Below are 17638 nucleotides of genomic sequence, written 5' to 3' on the forward strand. Positions count from 1 at the left end.
TTCAGGATCTATCCCACAAAAATGATCACATGTTAACAGAGAGAAAATTGTTTATAAATAGTTCATTGGAACATTGCTTATAATAGCAAAACAAAATTGAAATAATTTTTATAGAGTTGTTTACAAAAATAATCATTGTCTGTATTGCATCCATCATTTATAATATAAACATGGATATAATATTCCACTCTAAGGAAATGTAAGTAGCCATTAAAAAGAATGAAGTTTACAGATGATAAAGATCTCTAAGAGAACTTAATATACAAAGTAATTTTAAGAATATGTGTAGTATTACTTCTGGGGATAGGAGTAAATTGGTGATTTTTTTGTTTTTTGTAGATGGACTTGTGTTTTATTCCATATTCATCCACACAGTTTTAGAATTTTCACAATGAATAAATATGAATCTAAAATTTTAGTAAAACAACTAAAAATATAATAAAGGTTTATTTAATACCACATTGGATTCCCTAACATAGATTCTACATTTATAAAAGAGGATGCTTTTGAAAATATTTTAATGAATGTTTCAGCACTAATGTCTTTAAATGTTTAATTTTTTTGCATGGGAAAGCCAAAATTTCAACTAACACTGTACATTGGGGTAGTAGAGATAAATGGCATGTCTTAATACACATATATGTTCTTGTGTTCCTATGAGAAATTACATGGAAAAACAACTCAATTAATTCTTTGCCATTTTAAATATAATTATTAAATATAATTATTTGCTCTGAATAATAAAAATATTAAAGTGTTTTATGAAAATTAATGTGTTTTATTTATTTTTTACCCATGGTAGAATAACATTGTATCTATCTATCTATCTATCTATCTATCTATCTATCTATCTATCTATATAATGGTTTTAAAATCACTCATCTTTCAAAATCTCTGAAACAATTTTGAAATATGAAAAATTCTATCTACACATCTTTCTATATCTATACATAAAATTGGGGCCCCTGGGTGGCTCAGTCAGTTAAGCCTTTTCCTTCAGTTCAGGTCATGATCCCAGGGTCCTGGGATCAGTCCTGGGATTGGTCCTGGAATCAAGCCCCTTGTCAGGCTCCCTACTTAGCGGGGAGTCCGCTTCTCCCTCTCCTTCTGCCCTCCCCCCCAAATTTTGCATGCTCTCTCTCTCTCTCTCAAGTGAATAGATAAAATAGATAAAACAAAATATATAAATGTATAGATATATACACATATATGCACATATATTTATACATTATATGCATATATTGTATATATGTATATATAAAATTGTAAGCCTTCCTATCTCTTCAATAAATATATAACATTTTGGTTGAAAATGGAATTTGAGTTCCAGATGAATGTCTGCTCTGCAAACATTCATATAAACCTATTTTTTCTTAATGACAAATGTAATAATGAAGTATCCTAAACAAATCAGTATAAATAATTTTACCTTTGCTCATATTTACTAGTGCTAACACTAAATTAACTGAAGTAAATAAAACTATTGTCCCAGAACAGTAAGAATTACACCTGCATATCCAATTTATTGAGTGTAACTTAGAATTATTTTTAATGTAGAGCATTAGAGGGGTTATAAGATGAAGGCCTTTATTCCCCAAGTGCAGATTAATTTCTAACCATTTTCTCTTTTCATTTCAAGCTTTGTCACTGGACTAAAACATGTGGTCCCTTATTCATTTTTCAAAATATTATGATTTCACAATTGCCATCAAGATAAATTAATTCTCTATAGTTTTCTCTTCTTTCTTCAAAAGATGCATTATTAAAGAACTTTTGCCACTACAGCTTATTGCACTCAATGTTCCAATTGGTCTGACAATATGTTAACACACATAGAGACTCAGTACATTTTGGAGAAAATAATTAGAATAAAGAAAGTAGTATAAATGTTATCAGTTCTGACCTACCTTCTACTTTGTCAGTCATTTCTGGCAAAGTAAAACACATCCAAATAGCTACAGATTTATTCACAAGCATCTCTGATACATTATTATTAAAACTATTCTATAATACTTCTATAAGAGCCATGCTTGGTTTAGGATAATATCTTACATTTTTGATTTCTTATAAATCAATATTTTATCAATATATGCTCACATCAATTTATTTTTATATTTTTGCTAGAGTTTAGTTCTCATATACACCATAATTCTACAAGTTACACATACCATTTAAAGCAACAAAGATGCCAAAATACTTTTTAAGTTTTTAAATTTTATTTTTCTGTATCCAAAATTATTCAAATGGCCTTTCTCTTCTATTATCTTTTTTCTCTCCCTTCTCCCTAATATTATTCTGACTCATGTTGTTCACCTTTCTTCACTATTCTACACTTCTATGAAATGCTCATGTTTCTTTTTGATGTATCACTATTTCCATGACTGCAAGAGAAGGAGACTGTGCTCCAAGTGAGGAAGTCCATGCATGTGACAGAGAGTGAGTCATATGACCAGAAGAGATGAATCTGAACACTATGCCCAATACAAGCCTTCCCTCTATTTTAACTCTACCCTACTCTTCACGATTGTGCCTGCACATAACGGAAAGAGCTGCTCTGTTCAGCCTTTCCCAGAAAGAAATTCTGTTTAGATAAAGTCTTTTGGATAAGGGCAGAATGTTGAGTGTGGGAGTATGACTGTTATTAGAGCATATTGGAGTCTGAAATCAAAGACCATAAACAGTAGCAGCATGAGGATAAATCTAGTAAAAAGTAGCACAACTAGGATAAGTACTCCTGAATATGGGAGCAAGACATAATGCTTTTTAACTTTCACTCCAAAATGGCCTAGTTGCTCTGGGATGAGGGTGGGAGTTGGAATTACTGAAAGCATTATATAGACCTCAATGGAGACTGCAGTTCAAACATTTAAAAAGGAATTCACTTCATATCTTAGCATAATGTTTTTGGCTGAGCTTCTTTCTTGTTGAAAATTATCTTCTAGGTTACCTGTTAATCACACACAGAAATATCATCTACAATGGATACAACTTTTATGGATGTTAAGATTTATATACCTGGGGATGCAAAAAGATTTTTAAAGAGCATACAATTATATAAAAACAAAATAACAACTAAACACAGAATTGATAGTGAACAACATAAATGTTGTTTCAACATTCGACCAAACTAAATGTATTCCACAATGCAACTTTTCCTTAGCCAGATCCAAAAAACCCCTCAACAGGCAGAAAAATGTGCTATGGTGAAATAGTGGTGGATCAACAGATAGCCGTAAAAGTATTAACATACAGCAATAAAATGTTTTATATTTGCAAATTTTCCAAAATCATACAACCATAGACCACATTACCAGTGTCCATCTCAAGACCTTAGGGTGTCCCATGTAAGTGAGGAGCACTAAATCTTCAACTTCATTAGATGCATGGTGAATTTGAATTAATGATCATATATCTTTCATGTATTTTCTTTTTTTAAGTTTTTTGAAGTTTTTATTTAAATTCTAGTTTTCACATATTTTCTTGAATTCCCTTTTGTTCAAAGTTGCTTATGGACACATGTGTGACAAAGTTTATGTATAAGGTTTGTTTCTTTATCAGAAACTCTTACAGTCAACTATGAAACTAGACAAAATAGTTGTGAATAGAAATTCACAAAATTATAAAAGCAAATAACCAAAAGATATAACTTCACTCTCTAAAAAATAAGTATTAATAAAATTCATGTCATGAAAGTGGGACAGGCTTATGAAAAACATGGCAGTAACAAAAAAATGGCCTTAATAAAGATGTGCTATGTCACAAGATAATTGATGTTAGTATAAAATGGTGCCACCTTTCTAAGGGGGAATCTGTCTGTATATAAGAGCTTTCAATTGTTTATGCACTTTAATATGCCAATAATATCTTTAATAATTTATCTTAAAGAAATAGTCTGAGATGAATGCAGATACTTTGATACTAACTTATCCATTTGCAACTAACTGCAAAATACTAAATGTGACATCATAATAGAATTATCTGATTTTTATACATATATCCACATAATAAAGTAGTTATTGAAATTTATGTTTGAAAATAATTTATACCACAATATTATCTGAAATAAAAGTGTGCATCTAACAGATAAAGTGTACATAAATCAAGAGGATCAAGTGTACACTTACTGTGATGAGCACTGAGTAATGAATGGGATTGTTGAATCATATCTTATACCTGAAACTAATATAACACTGGTATTGGTAGATATTATAAATATGCTATTAACCTATATCTAACACTGCATGTTAATTATATTTCATTCAAAAATATACATACAATATCATCTAATTTTGTCATCTATGTGGGTAAGTGACAGATCAATATTTAAACAAAAAAGAGCTTCAAAAAGTTTTCCCAAAATATTAGCAGTAGATAATTAAATTTACATGCTTTTACATATTCATGTAAATTTATATATGCAGATTATATTGTTAAAGTATCATTACAACTTTCATAATTTATGAAGTTTTCCAAAATGGACTCTAAGTAAGTGCATTCTTTAGGATATCTTATTTATTGTTTTGCTATCAGTTATTTGTTAAATGTATAGTTTAATCCAATATATTTCAAAATTTTTTCAAAACATTTAAAATGTGACATTTTAACATTCTTCTGTTTTATTTTATTTAGTTAACTGTGTGTAATAATAATAGTAAGCATTTTGAGCAATTTCTAGTGCGCTACACATTTTACCTAATTCAGATACTTTACACATTTCAAATTTGCTTAACAATGCCAATCCCAATTTACATATGATAGAGTTGAGGTTCTGAAAGATTAAGTAATCTATCCAAGATGAAGTAGCTAGTAAGAGCAGCATCAAGGTTTTAATCCCAGCTATTTTTGTTCCCAATTTATGTGCTTCCTCCATGATTTCACACTGCCTCACAAGGTATTGGTAAAGATAGAGAGGGACTTATCATTAATGTTTATATGTGAGATTTCTTATGATCAGGGAGCTCATGAGAATGAATTGACACAAAATGTCAATTTTTCTTATAGCTAATTTGGTATATTTGACAACATTTATTTGCTTGTTTCAATATGCAAAACATGTAACTGACAACTTTGGACCAAATAAATATTGTAGGTATTATGGATACACTACTAACACATTACAGGTCATTATCTTTTTAGAGATGCAGGTAATTTGGTGAGGGACAGACAGCTGGTGGAATCTAATACGCACCAGCTTATATACAGTCTATTTGCTTTGGCACAACAGTTTCGATATTAATTTTAATGTTAAACTTAACCTGTTTTCATGTTTCAAACTTTGCTTAGAAATGATTTTACATTTTATTTTATAAAATTATTTGAAATTTTACATACTGAATTTATTTCAATTTTATAGTTATTTCTGCACATTTGTCCTAAAACCTTCAAAAACTGTCATGTTTACAATGAATAAATGGATAAAAATAGGGTGTTTTTTTTCTGAGGCACCTAGTTTAGACTTAGTGAAGCTTAGCTCAGATCGAATTACATGCTAAAACGGAATTCATGTATACAAATTACATACAGTACCACAATTAACTTAGAATAGATGCTCATTACCCTGCTCTTTTGTTCCACTTTTGTTCGCATGTCAAAAAAATCAAATATAAATGCAATTATTTTCCAGGAGGAAATAAATGTCAGTAACTCAATATTCAAAACAGCAACAATCACAATGCTGGATGACCAAAGCGATAACTTTGTGAAGATAACTGGCAAGCAATTAACCTTGAAGCCAGATCATCAGATCATTCAAAGAAATCTTAGATCAATGGAGGAGAGTTGCGATATAACTTTACAAAGTAAATAAAAAATATAAAAAACACTCCTCCTCAGATGGCCATATGATCTTGTTAACCTCTAGTCAGCCTACTCAATTTGGTGGTAAACTACATAGCAGCAAAGAATCTTCACCAAGTTAAAAATGTATTTAAAATCTACTCTCCTAAATCTATGTTCAGAGTGTCTGTACTTTTCCATTGGTCATATTAGGTCTTTATCTGTATCTAGAAAAAGAAGATCAATTCCTTCTTAGGATATATGCCATTATTGTGTCTCTCAGGCTTCAACTGAAGAGAGGGACTAAACTCTATAATAAAACATTGTAATGGAGGTCAAAACTTTCATAAGCGGCTGAATCCAGTTTTTGAAATTAAGCTTTTATTTGTAATTATTACAGAAATTACAAAGTAAACATATATGCACACACATAGAAGTTCATTATAAAGCTCCTCTAGGCAGTTAACCAAAACAGCCACTAGAAGCAAAACATCAAATTATTTTATGGACATTTAGCAGTGGTTTTGTATAAAAAGTTATATCAGATCTATGAAAGTTTAGAATAGAAAGGGAACTTCAGGATTTCTAGAGTTCAACCCTACTATTTCACAACTTAAAAAATAAAAGCAACACACACACATAAACACACAAATATTCACACACACAACACTCGTGAGCATTCATTGCTTCTGAAGTTGTGTTCTGAAGTTGGCAAACTAAGGATAACACAAATGTAGGATGGAAACGATGGTCCCCTCTATATTCTTCATCAAGATACCTTTTCTCCTATGCATAACAAGTATATACTAAATTTCATATCTTGGGAATCTAGTATTTTCTTAAAACACACACACACACACACACACACACACACACACACACGTCTCAAAACAGGAAAAAGTATGCGGAATGAAACCTCATTTTGGAAGTCATGACAAATCTATAGTCTCTACAAAATTGCACTTATTGGAATATTTTAACTTAATAAATGTGACTTGAACTTCAAATATTAATATTCTTTTTAGAATAAATATTATTACTTTCCTCCACCTTCTCTTTTCCCATTTCCACCTTATAATAGAAACTATGGAAAGTAACTAACTATTGTAGGTGACTACCAACCCGGTGTCATTTCAGGATTCTATTAGCTGGTGCAAAAGGATGATCTTGAGTAAATGTTTCTAAATGTTTCTAACAATCCCAGCCAGGGTCAGAGTAGAGAAAAGGGGGCACAGGAGTCTGGAACAAGTCAGAGTGCACGGACTCCACCTTGGAGATAGTCAGGTTGGTACAAATACTACAAGTTCCTCTGTATTGTGATTCTTCCCCATTTACCTGAAAGACTGAGTTGGATCATATCCGCAGTCACTTGCCCTTTGCATACTGAGGTTATAGTTATATAGTTACAGAGATTTCAATAGTGCTCACGAGTGTTTGAAGAGTTAAGAAGCTGGCTGATTAATCTGCCAATCTTCCTTTAGAATTGTGTGTACTGTAGCTTGTTTTTCCTTGAGATAGGTAGTAAAAATATACTAGATTATATGAAAGTTAAAGGCCTAGGAATTAAAGCCACAAATAGTCTTGTCAAAGACTATTTAGGTTAGCCAAAATTAGCCTAATTAGATTTGCCAAAAACTGATGATTATGTTATTCATAAAAGGAGACTTGTTGGCATGATTATGTCTGAGCAGTGGCATCTTTACCTTTCATAATTATGTTTTTGGATATTTGTGAAACAGTTTACATTTTGATTAATTTTCTCATATAAAATGATTTTATCCATGGATGTATATTTTCCACTGTCAAATATTGCTTAAGTGCTATACATTTATTAATACATATAAAATGAAAGGTTGAATGGGTTTACTTTTGAACACTTATATATTGTAATCTGGTGTCACTGTTATACAAAGACTTGAAATTTCATGTTTTTAGATATGTTCAAAGATCCATGGTTCTTTAAATTGAAATATTAAATAAATTAATGGTTAATTGGTATGATCTCCATGCTGGACATTTTCTTTATGTAATGAGAATGACCTCCAGATATTGTAAGACTAGGTAAGTCTGTACCAATGATTTCCATTCTAGCTTAAGAACTATTTCTAAACCTCTGCTTTCACATCTTTATTTACAAATTAAAAGTAACAATACTTCTAAAGTGATAAGGATATGTGAAATATATACACATATACAGTATTATTAAAGTGTGATATGGAAACAAGCATACTTTACTTAAAAAATAAATTTTCTTTAAAAATGTATAACTTGAGATGTTTGTTGAAACTGCATATCAATTTCTGCTTACCACCCTTCAATAAACTGAAACGAATAAAATCCAGATACACAACATAACATGAAATATTTTTCATAGTGTTAAAACAAATTGAGGTGAGCAATACCACTACTACAAAGATCTAGCTATGATCATATTATATGTCATGGCTGATACATTCCAACATGGAAGAGACTTGGAAGTTATGTAGTCAAGATGAACAGTGAGTAAGGCAATATTGCCACTCTCCTGGGCTACCGCAGAAGAGAATATGACACTATTTCAAATAGAATATTCAAATAAATTATATTTAATCTAGAGCATTTCAGAATAAATCTCTCTCAGAAAGTTGAGGTTATTTCTTAATAATGTTACCCTGAAGACTTGAACGCTATCAGTTACATTCAGTGGCTTTACCCTTCTTAAATCTTATGATGAACTACTGTACTTGTTGTACTACGGACTTATGTTTTTGTCTGGGAATTCACAGACACTATACCATGAGATTCCATGAATAAATATTTGTCAATCTGAACTTTTACAGATGGTAATTAAAAAGAGGTGATGTTTTGCCGTGCATAATGGATATATTCAAGAAGTCTGGTTAAGGAACTATTTTGATATAGTAATAGAGAGTAGACATATCACCATGACTTCAAGTAGTTTGTATTAAAATTGAAACATTAAACTAGATTGCAGTCTCCTCTACTTTCATTTTCATGCCACTGAAAAAATAATTTAGTTAAGAGACATTGCAGTAAATGTAACAGTTAAGTGATTGGCCATATTTTTGGGTTTTAATACTGAATGTACCTATCTTATCATTATGAAATAAAATAAATTTATGATGTAGTTTTGTTAATTCTTTTATGAGTTTGTATACTTCTATAGCTTTCAGCTTTCATAAATAATTTCATAAATAAAGCACATAATATATATCTTTGGTAATATTATCAATATAAATGATGGTAAAATCTGGGACATGGGGCAATTTCATTACTGCACTGGCATAATCCCACTGGCTACATCCAAATTCAGGAGATGACAGCAAAGTAAGCACTGACATATAAAGATCACCCTTGGTGGTATTTAGAAGAAAATCTATCATCTATAAACCTAAAGTGATAACAGCCATTAACTATAAGGGACATGGATGCGTTCCTTGTCAGTTTTCCAAAAGAGAAAATGCGTTTACTGAAAAGATAAATTTTGTAACTGTCAGGTAAAGAAGACAGTCTTATCAGTGACAAAATTAATCACAAAAATGTACTAAACGATTATTGTTTTAGGATGGTCTGAAGGAATACTGGATATTTTTGTCTAAAATGAATTTAGGTGTTATTTACTTTGCTTCAACAGCAAGTAAACATGTCTAAAAAATGAAACAAAAATATCTCAAAACCAATGGCAATTTTTAATATTCAAAACAAAAACCATATATGTACGTGGACATGCTTGAAAAAAACAGGTTAATGACCGAAACCCGTTCTGCAAACAAACACTGTTTCAGTTTTACAGATCTGACTGACATTTAGTCTAGTCACACTTTCTAACTTCTCTAGTTTTTAAGAACTATCTTAGCTGTAAGTTGGCCTATTATTATTTCTTAGTGTTTCCACCTATGTGAAGTCATGATGGTTCCTTTCAGCATATCCTTAAAAGAATTTATTCTGCCTGCCAGCCCCAGGGCCATTGCACATCTGTTCAGCACCTGCAGCTGCTGGGCATCTTGCTGTCATCCACCCTATACGCATCTAGTGAAGCAGAGTTGTGTTGTGACAGGAATCACTTAGCATAGGCATCTAGTGAAGCAGGGTTGTGTTGTGACAGGAATCACTTAGCAATGGGATTAAATACTGGATGTGGGTCAATCTGTCACCTTCTGGGAAAACACAAAGACATATTAATGATCACACAGTTTTACCTTCTGCTGTTCTTAATTAAGACTTCGTAAAATAAAAGCGTTCATCATAAACTTCCTGGATGCACTGAAACACAGTATTACGTTGTGCACACTAGCCTTTGGAACCTGATACTTAGAGGTGGAAACAATGTATTATTTAGCTGGCATAAGTGAGATTCATAGTCACTGTATTAACAGACTTGGAGAACCATAAGAAAAACATCAGTTATGTAGGCAAGTAGGTGTCTAACAACTGCCTGCTCTATAAACTATACTTTGGAAATGTGCATTTATACTGAGCATTATATATACACTCTCTCCTTTACTGTATGATCTGAAAAAGATTCACCTTAATCTACCTTATTCTACTTTGGAAGAGATGACATACAATATAGAGATTATAATGTTATTTTTCCTCATGGGAATTATCAAATATAGAAATTTTAAATTTTGATTATGGAAATATCAAATTGGAAATTTGGAAATTTTATTATGAAAAAATCAAATATGGAAAATTCTAGGAACTGTTAATCAGTCTAACTGGACTTAAGAAAAAAGAGAAAGTGACATAGTGGGAGATGGGGTTAAAGAGAGGGAGGTCAAACCAAACAGAGGCTTGAAGGTCACAAGCAGTATCATCTTTAGCCAAAGTTAAATGGTCAGCTTTTCATTTGTATAATCTTGTCGTGAGAGGATGATATAATCAGATTGAGATAACAAAAATATTCTGATAACAATGTAGAGAATAAATTAGAAGAATGCAAGACTGCACGTGAACAGATCAATTAGGACTGCAGTGTGAGAGTCCAGAGAAGACATTATGATCACTTGGAATACAGTGGTGGGATATAAATAAATGGAAAATATATGAATCTGAGAGGTACCTAGGATGCTGATATCATAGGATTTGGTGAAGGACTGCATAATGCTGTGGGGAAAAAAAATGAATGCTATTATGGACCCCTTTGATGTTTCTAGTTTGATAACTACTGGACGAATTGTGCACTACAGGGAACACTGGAAAAAATTAATTTTAGGGGTGGGTGGAATATGGTAATAAAGATTTGTTTAAAACAAACAAAGAATGAAATACTTTTAGCTATCCAGAGGGATCTGGGAAGGGTGAATTTCATCCTCAATGTTAACTGTGGGTAAATTCTAGGAAAGTAGTCATCAGAGGTTTAGGCAATTATCTCCTAAAAACTGTATGGTGTAAGGAGAGAGGCGGACCTAAGATGAAACCACAATTAACCACAAATTTAAAAGCTGGATGGGGAATAATAATAAACCACCAAAGGAGATACAGAAGGTATGGGCAGAAAGGTAGGCATTGCATTAAAAGACAATTGTTTCACAAAAGATTTATATAAAAAAAAGACACGTTAACAGTGATAGTGTCACTGAAAGTACTGAATGGTGCTGAAAAATCAAGAGAACAAAATTTATGCAAAGTGGAAGGTACTGGGAAATGAGCATGAGATACTTCTGCGGAGTAAGTTGAGATAAAGCCAAAAGTAAAAGAAGTGAAAGAAAACTAAGAAAATGAGAAATTTGGCTGTCAATGATAGGAGAAAGTGAGAGGGATAACCGGAGGAGTGTAAGAGGCTCCGAGAGGGATTATTTTGTTGTAGTTTAAACATTCTTTACAGCTAAGGTAAATGATTTGATTGAGAAGAAGAGCTTGGATATAAATAAAAATAATGAGAGAGAGAGAGAGAGAGAGAGAAGCATTACAGCTAGTTTCCTGAAGGATAGTGATAAACACATAAGACAAATTTCAGCACAGATTAAGAACAAATAAAGCAATGTCTACTCTTTACCTATAATATAACCAGGAGAAGAATAGAGTGGATTTAAAATTATATATGGATATAGAAATACATTCCTAGTTCCGCTCTGGCCAGGTCCAGAGCCTAGTAAAATGTTAGGTAGAAGCTGCACAAAAAAAGAGAGGAGGTGATGGGTAGCCCCCAAGGTGAGAACACAGATAAGAAAACCTCCAGACAAATGGAAGAGGGAGAGGGAGAGGGAAGGGGAGGGAGAGAGAGAGTTCTGACTAGATAGTAACAGAGGTTAAAGCTAAAGCTAGGTGAAGAATGTAGGTATGATCATTGTACTGTTCTTTAAACATTGCTATAGTTTGAAAATTTGCAAAACATGAAAAGTAATTTTGCAACAATGCTTTATATATGTTGCGTTTTAAATTTTATGATAATATAGTGTTTTGCTATTAAATCAATGATCTTTCTCTCCTCATAAACATGATGACCAAAATAACCTGTGAGTATATTCCCATACTTCTACATTGCTAATTCTGTTTTATGACAAATAATATTAATACGATTGTAATTTCAAAAGGCTTGTGACAGTTTAGACAGAGTATATATTCAAGTCCTCTAACAAATATGTATATATTCAAGTTTTGTATATACCACACACACATACAGAACATAGAAATTCAAACAGCATACATAAAGTTTCACCATTACCCATCCCCCATCTAACCATAAGGAAAAGTGCATACCCCTACACAATACACTTCGAACTACTGGGCCAGGAAAAGAGCTACAGATTCTGGAGCAAAGCACTGGGACAGAAGACTTAACTCCTGCACACCTGCTCGTTTCTATCTATACTAGTCAGAAGACACAATCTTGAATGTTCTCTCTTAATAACACATATTGGAAAAGAATAAAAATGACTGAGGATCCTTAACTTTTACTTCTTCTGAGTGAGGAGGAATTCTATAAATGACTATTGAGGAGAAACAGGAAAATATGACTGTTGGTGAAAACCCTATTGCTCAAATGGTAGTAAAAGAATTGAATGTCTCCAGTGGAATAGCACACTTCCCCAAGTACAAAGAGAAAAACTCCTAAATATCAACAGTTAATGAAAAATATACATATTTTTTACAGAATATAAAAAAAGAATGGCTTAGTAACATGTAAACACACACTTGGCTTAGATATGTTGCAAGGAGATGCATATTAAATGCTAATGAGATATTATTTTATACTCAGAAAATTCAAAAACAAAAAGTCTTGTAATCCTGAACATTAGTGAGACTATAGAGCAAGAGAAATATTTATATCACTGGTATGTCTGTAAATTGGTACCACTTATTTAGTACCAGTTGGATAACAATTTAGCCTTACTCATTGAAGCTGAATAGGTAAATAGCCTCAACAGTCATTTTGATTCTGGGTATATGAGAAAAATAATCATAAGTCCACCAGGACAATTATACCATGACAAAACAAACAAACAAAAACCCTAGAAACAATTTATTACAAGGAAATAATTGATAAAGTGTAACTCATATGGAATACTACACTACTGTGAAAATTAATGAGCTATATGTATTAACATGTATGAACTATGCATTTGAATGAACCATTGAAGTATAATGTTGGTTGTTTAAAGAAGTCATAGAATGTACATAGTATAATTGCATTCCATAAAGTTTAAATATATGTAAAACTATAAAGGAAAGCATGAATATAATAAAATTCAGGATAATTGTTACCTCTGGATAGGAGACAGAAGATACAAAAGCAATACTCAGGGGTCTTCATAGGTATTGAAAATACTAGTTTTTAAGCTGGGTATGGTACACTGGTGTAGATCTTATTATTTTTTATCATTACATCTATATTATATATTTTATATATACTACATATTTAATAAAACATAAAATAAAGGGAAATGAAATTAAAATACAACCACTCATTCCAAAAATACATATTAGATATTTATAATATGTGAAGAACATTGCTAGATAATTTCATGTAGTTGCTCACATTCATTGCTTTATTAAATCTATTATAATAGAATTACAGTATCAAATTTTAGTGGAATACTTCACAACAAATAAATAAATAATATAATTCCACTGCGGCTACAATTATGCCAAAATCTCTCTTTCTCCCTTTCCCTTCCTTTTCTCCTCCCACCTTCCCTGTTTCAAAGTCTCTCTGTCTTTGTGTGTGTATTCTTAGGAACCATAAAATGTGGATTTTATTCTTCATTCCTTTCAAAGACAGAAAAATACAGTCTTAGCACATTGCCAATAAATAATAAAGCAAGGGGAGCCTGGGAGGCTCAGTCATTAAGCATCTGCCTTCGGCTCAGGTCATGAGCCCTGGGTCCTGGGATCGAGTCCCGCATCGGGCTCCTTGCTCAGTGGGGAGCCTGCTTCTCCCTCTCCCACTCCCCCTGCTTTTGTTCCCTCTCTCGGTGTCTCTCTCTCTGTCAAATAAATAAATAAAATCTTAAAATTAATAATAATAATAATTAATAATAATAATAAAGCAAGAATTTGTATCCAGATAGTTCTAAGGTCAATTTACAAATTACATTGATATTCTCACCCAGTACACCTTTAATCACTAAAATAGAATTAATTTTAGTTTTGTTATGTTGCTTTGTGAAGTAATCATTGTTTGTAAAATAAGCCAATGATTATCACCTATACCTCCATTCCCATACATATGCGTAAATAGAAAATCTGGTCTGTCATGCGCAGGAAACCTCTCTATTCTTGATCAGTTGTTCATTCTACCTAGGACTTGAAACAATCGGTTTTTCAGTAATTGCCATCTTCATAAGCTCATCCCTCATTGTGACTTTTTAGGAAAAGTTTATTTGTGAAACAACCATGTTTATAAATCCTTGGGAATAAGTTCAAATAATCCTTTATTTGTCTCCAGTTCACTGTGTACCAGACAGAAATGCCAAGCAACATCTTAGCTGAAGACAGTGCCTTCAGTGTTCAAGCAATTATCTCATGATGTGGTGAGGTTTTAAACAAACAATTCTTTAAGGGAAGTAATAAAGTAAAAAAAAAAAAAAAAAAAAGCCCAAGCAGGCTCCTTACAGTCCACTGTTCTTATAAAACTGTTTTATTAAAAGTTTCAGTCATGTTTTGACCATTAAGAAAGGATGAATTTCTACGTAACAAAAGCTATTGTGGTATCAATTCATCAAGAACTTAATGCTTTAATCCAACCCAGAATAGGGTGTTTGGGGGTTTTGTTTGTCTCTTTGTTTTTCCTTCCTCTGTATATTTTTGAGTGATGGAAGAGCTTTGAAGCTGGAAGAAATTATTTCAGGGGATCTTGATCTCATCACAATAATCATAGTGAATATAGTGGTAGGCTTAAATCCCAAGGGGGGGGTCAATGACATGCTGCAAGCTTTAGTGGTAGGTAAATTAATATTGTGTGTGTGTGGCTCTGTGGGAGACTTCGAATGAATTCTTCAAGAGGGCTATGACACGAGTGTCTCCAATTGTGAAAAATAATGGTAGATTTTCTTTTTTTTTAATAATGATAGATTTTTAAGGAATAGCAGGACTGACTGCTTTTCTTCCTTGGAAGAAATACCAATTGAAATAGTGAACAAATAATACTAGCCAAATTCTCAAAACTGGAGAGTTAACAAGGGTGAAAAATTAGATTCTGCCCAAAATCAATAGAGTAATAAGTATGTATATTTTTTAATTTTTATTTAATACTATTTTATATACATAAATACATCTACTTTACGTGCATATACATACACATATAACAAGGGTCCACCTCTCGATGTACCTAACAATAGTGTAGGAAAGGGAGTCATGGCTATTGCACATAATAGTGTAGGCTGCACAGTGAGTTACTCCAGGGAGTACTCTTCACCTGAGAATCCTTGTAAATTCTATGCTAAGTGGTGGGTGGTACCATACCTGCACAATTATGTCCTACAGCCCCAAAGGAAGTGAAGAAGAACAACTTGGCTGATGAAACAATCATGCTAGAGCACTTTTCCCTTAAAAAAAAATCTCAAGAAGTTGATTGATATTATTTGAAAGATCTTTAAATTGATGTCAGAAAAACTAATGTAGAAATCCTTATTATCCCCTTAGCAAACTGTCCTTTCTAAAAATTCAGTGTTTAAGTTATGGATGATAAATCACATGTGGCATTTAGGTAAACTTTATTTTCCAAGAATATATCCAAAATTGTCTATTTCATTAGCATAATCATTCCACTCTACTAGCTAGAGAAATAGTTTACATTTAAGATGTCATAATATGCACGACCTTTTCACAGTGCATAAATATGTGGAGCTAAAGCAAAACGCAATAATGAACAATACAAATTAGGATATTTCAAGTACATGGCAACAAGCAGAAATGCTGAATTCTAAAAATAGCCCATAAAAATACTATAGAAGTTGTAAAATTTTCTATTTCAAAATTTTTAAGTGAAATATAAAATTTAATTATATTACATTAAAAGTACTTACATCATTTTAGTGCCAAGTGTTTTTCAAGTAACTTCACTTCTGACTTCCAAATTTGAGGAAAACACCTGGAGTTTTTAAAGCCTTTCATGGTTCCTTCATTGACTCCCTCTGGGCCTTGCTCCCTAACATCTTCCCTCCCACATACTCAAGATGGTGACATTCTGTTGCAATCTGTCTTAACCTAAGCCTGCATGACTTCCATTTCCCCAAGAAGAATATTATTTCTTAGTGGAAAATAAAGGAGAGACTTTCAACAGGAAAAGTGTAATGACAGTATAGGCATGTGAGGTGGTGGGGAAGAGAGGGCCCTTGTGAATACAATACCATACATGAAAATCTTGCAGAATAAGAAGTTTGAGTTTGGTCATTTGTTGAAGCAATTTAAACTATATAGCCTTGGATTTCTGATAGACTATTCTGACATTTTTTTTTCCTCTTCCCACACTCAAGACTGTATCTCTTGTTTGTTAATTTCTTGCTTCTTGGCAGCAATTCTCTCTCTATTTTTTAGACCCTATTACACATGTAAAATCTACTCAAGAAGGAAGGAGATTTTGTTCATGTGTGTTATATCTATTGATAGTTAGTGATTTAGAAATTAAAACTGAGGGACGCCTGGGTGGCTCAGTCGGTTAAGGGTCTCCCTTTGGCTCAGGTCATGATCCCAGAGTCCTGGAATCAAGTTACTCATCCGACTCCTTGCTCAGCGGGAAGCTTGTTTCTCCCTCTGCCTGTCACTCCCCCTGCTTGTGTTTTTCTCTCCTTCTGACAAATAAATAAAATCTTTTTTTAAAAGAAAGGAAAGAAATTAAAACTGAGGCTTTACAAACTATTATTTTATTAATTTATTTGAAATAATAATAAACTTACTACATGTTAATAAAAATAACATTTTAAATGAAAAATAGCAATATTATCCAGAAAAAAAACTATGAGAAAAAGAACATTGTTTTATGTTTTTGAAATTTTCTTTAATGTCTATCTAAAGAGAAGATATCTGGATTCTCTATTTGTTTCTACATTCCATCTATAGTGATTTCATACATCCTGTAGTCTCTGGAAACTCTACACCCATGAGAGAAGGCAAATTAAAGAGAGAGACAGTGAAACTGAAAAGGCAAATAAAATTTTAGTATTATTTTTGAAAAGAATTTTAACCTTGGAAAACTTCCAAAAAATTTCAGAGAATGTCAGAGGTCTCCAAACCATATTTTAAGAATTGCTACCGCAGGAAGATGGCGGAGGAGTAGGAGACCTGGATTTCCTCTGGTCTCAGGAATTCAGCTGAATAGGGATCAAACCATTCTGAACACCTACGAACTCAACAGGAGACCGAAGAAGAGAGTAGCAACAACTCTCTGAACAGAGAAGCGACCACTTACTGGAAGGTAGGA

The sequence above is a fragment of the Callorhinus ursinus genome, unplaced genomic scaffold (genome assembly GCF_003265705.2).
Source record: "Callorhinus ursinus isolate GAN/ISIS: 27379988/994484 unplaced genomic scaffold, GSC_fseal_2.0 scaffold6, whole genome shotgun sequence".
NCBI classification, from domain to species: Eukaryota; Metazoa; Chordata; class Mammalia; order Carnivora; family Otariidae; genus Callorhinus; species Callorhinus ursinus.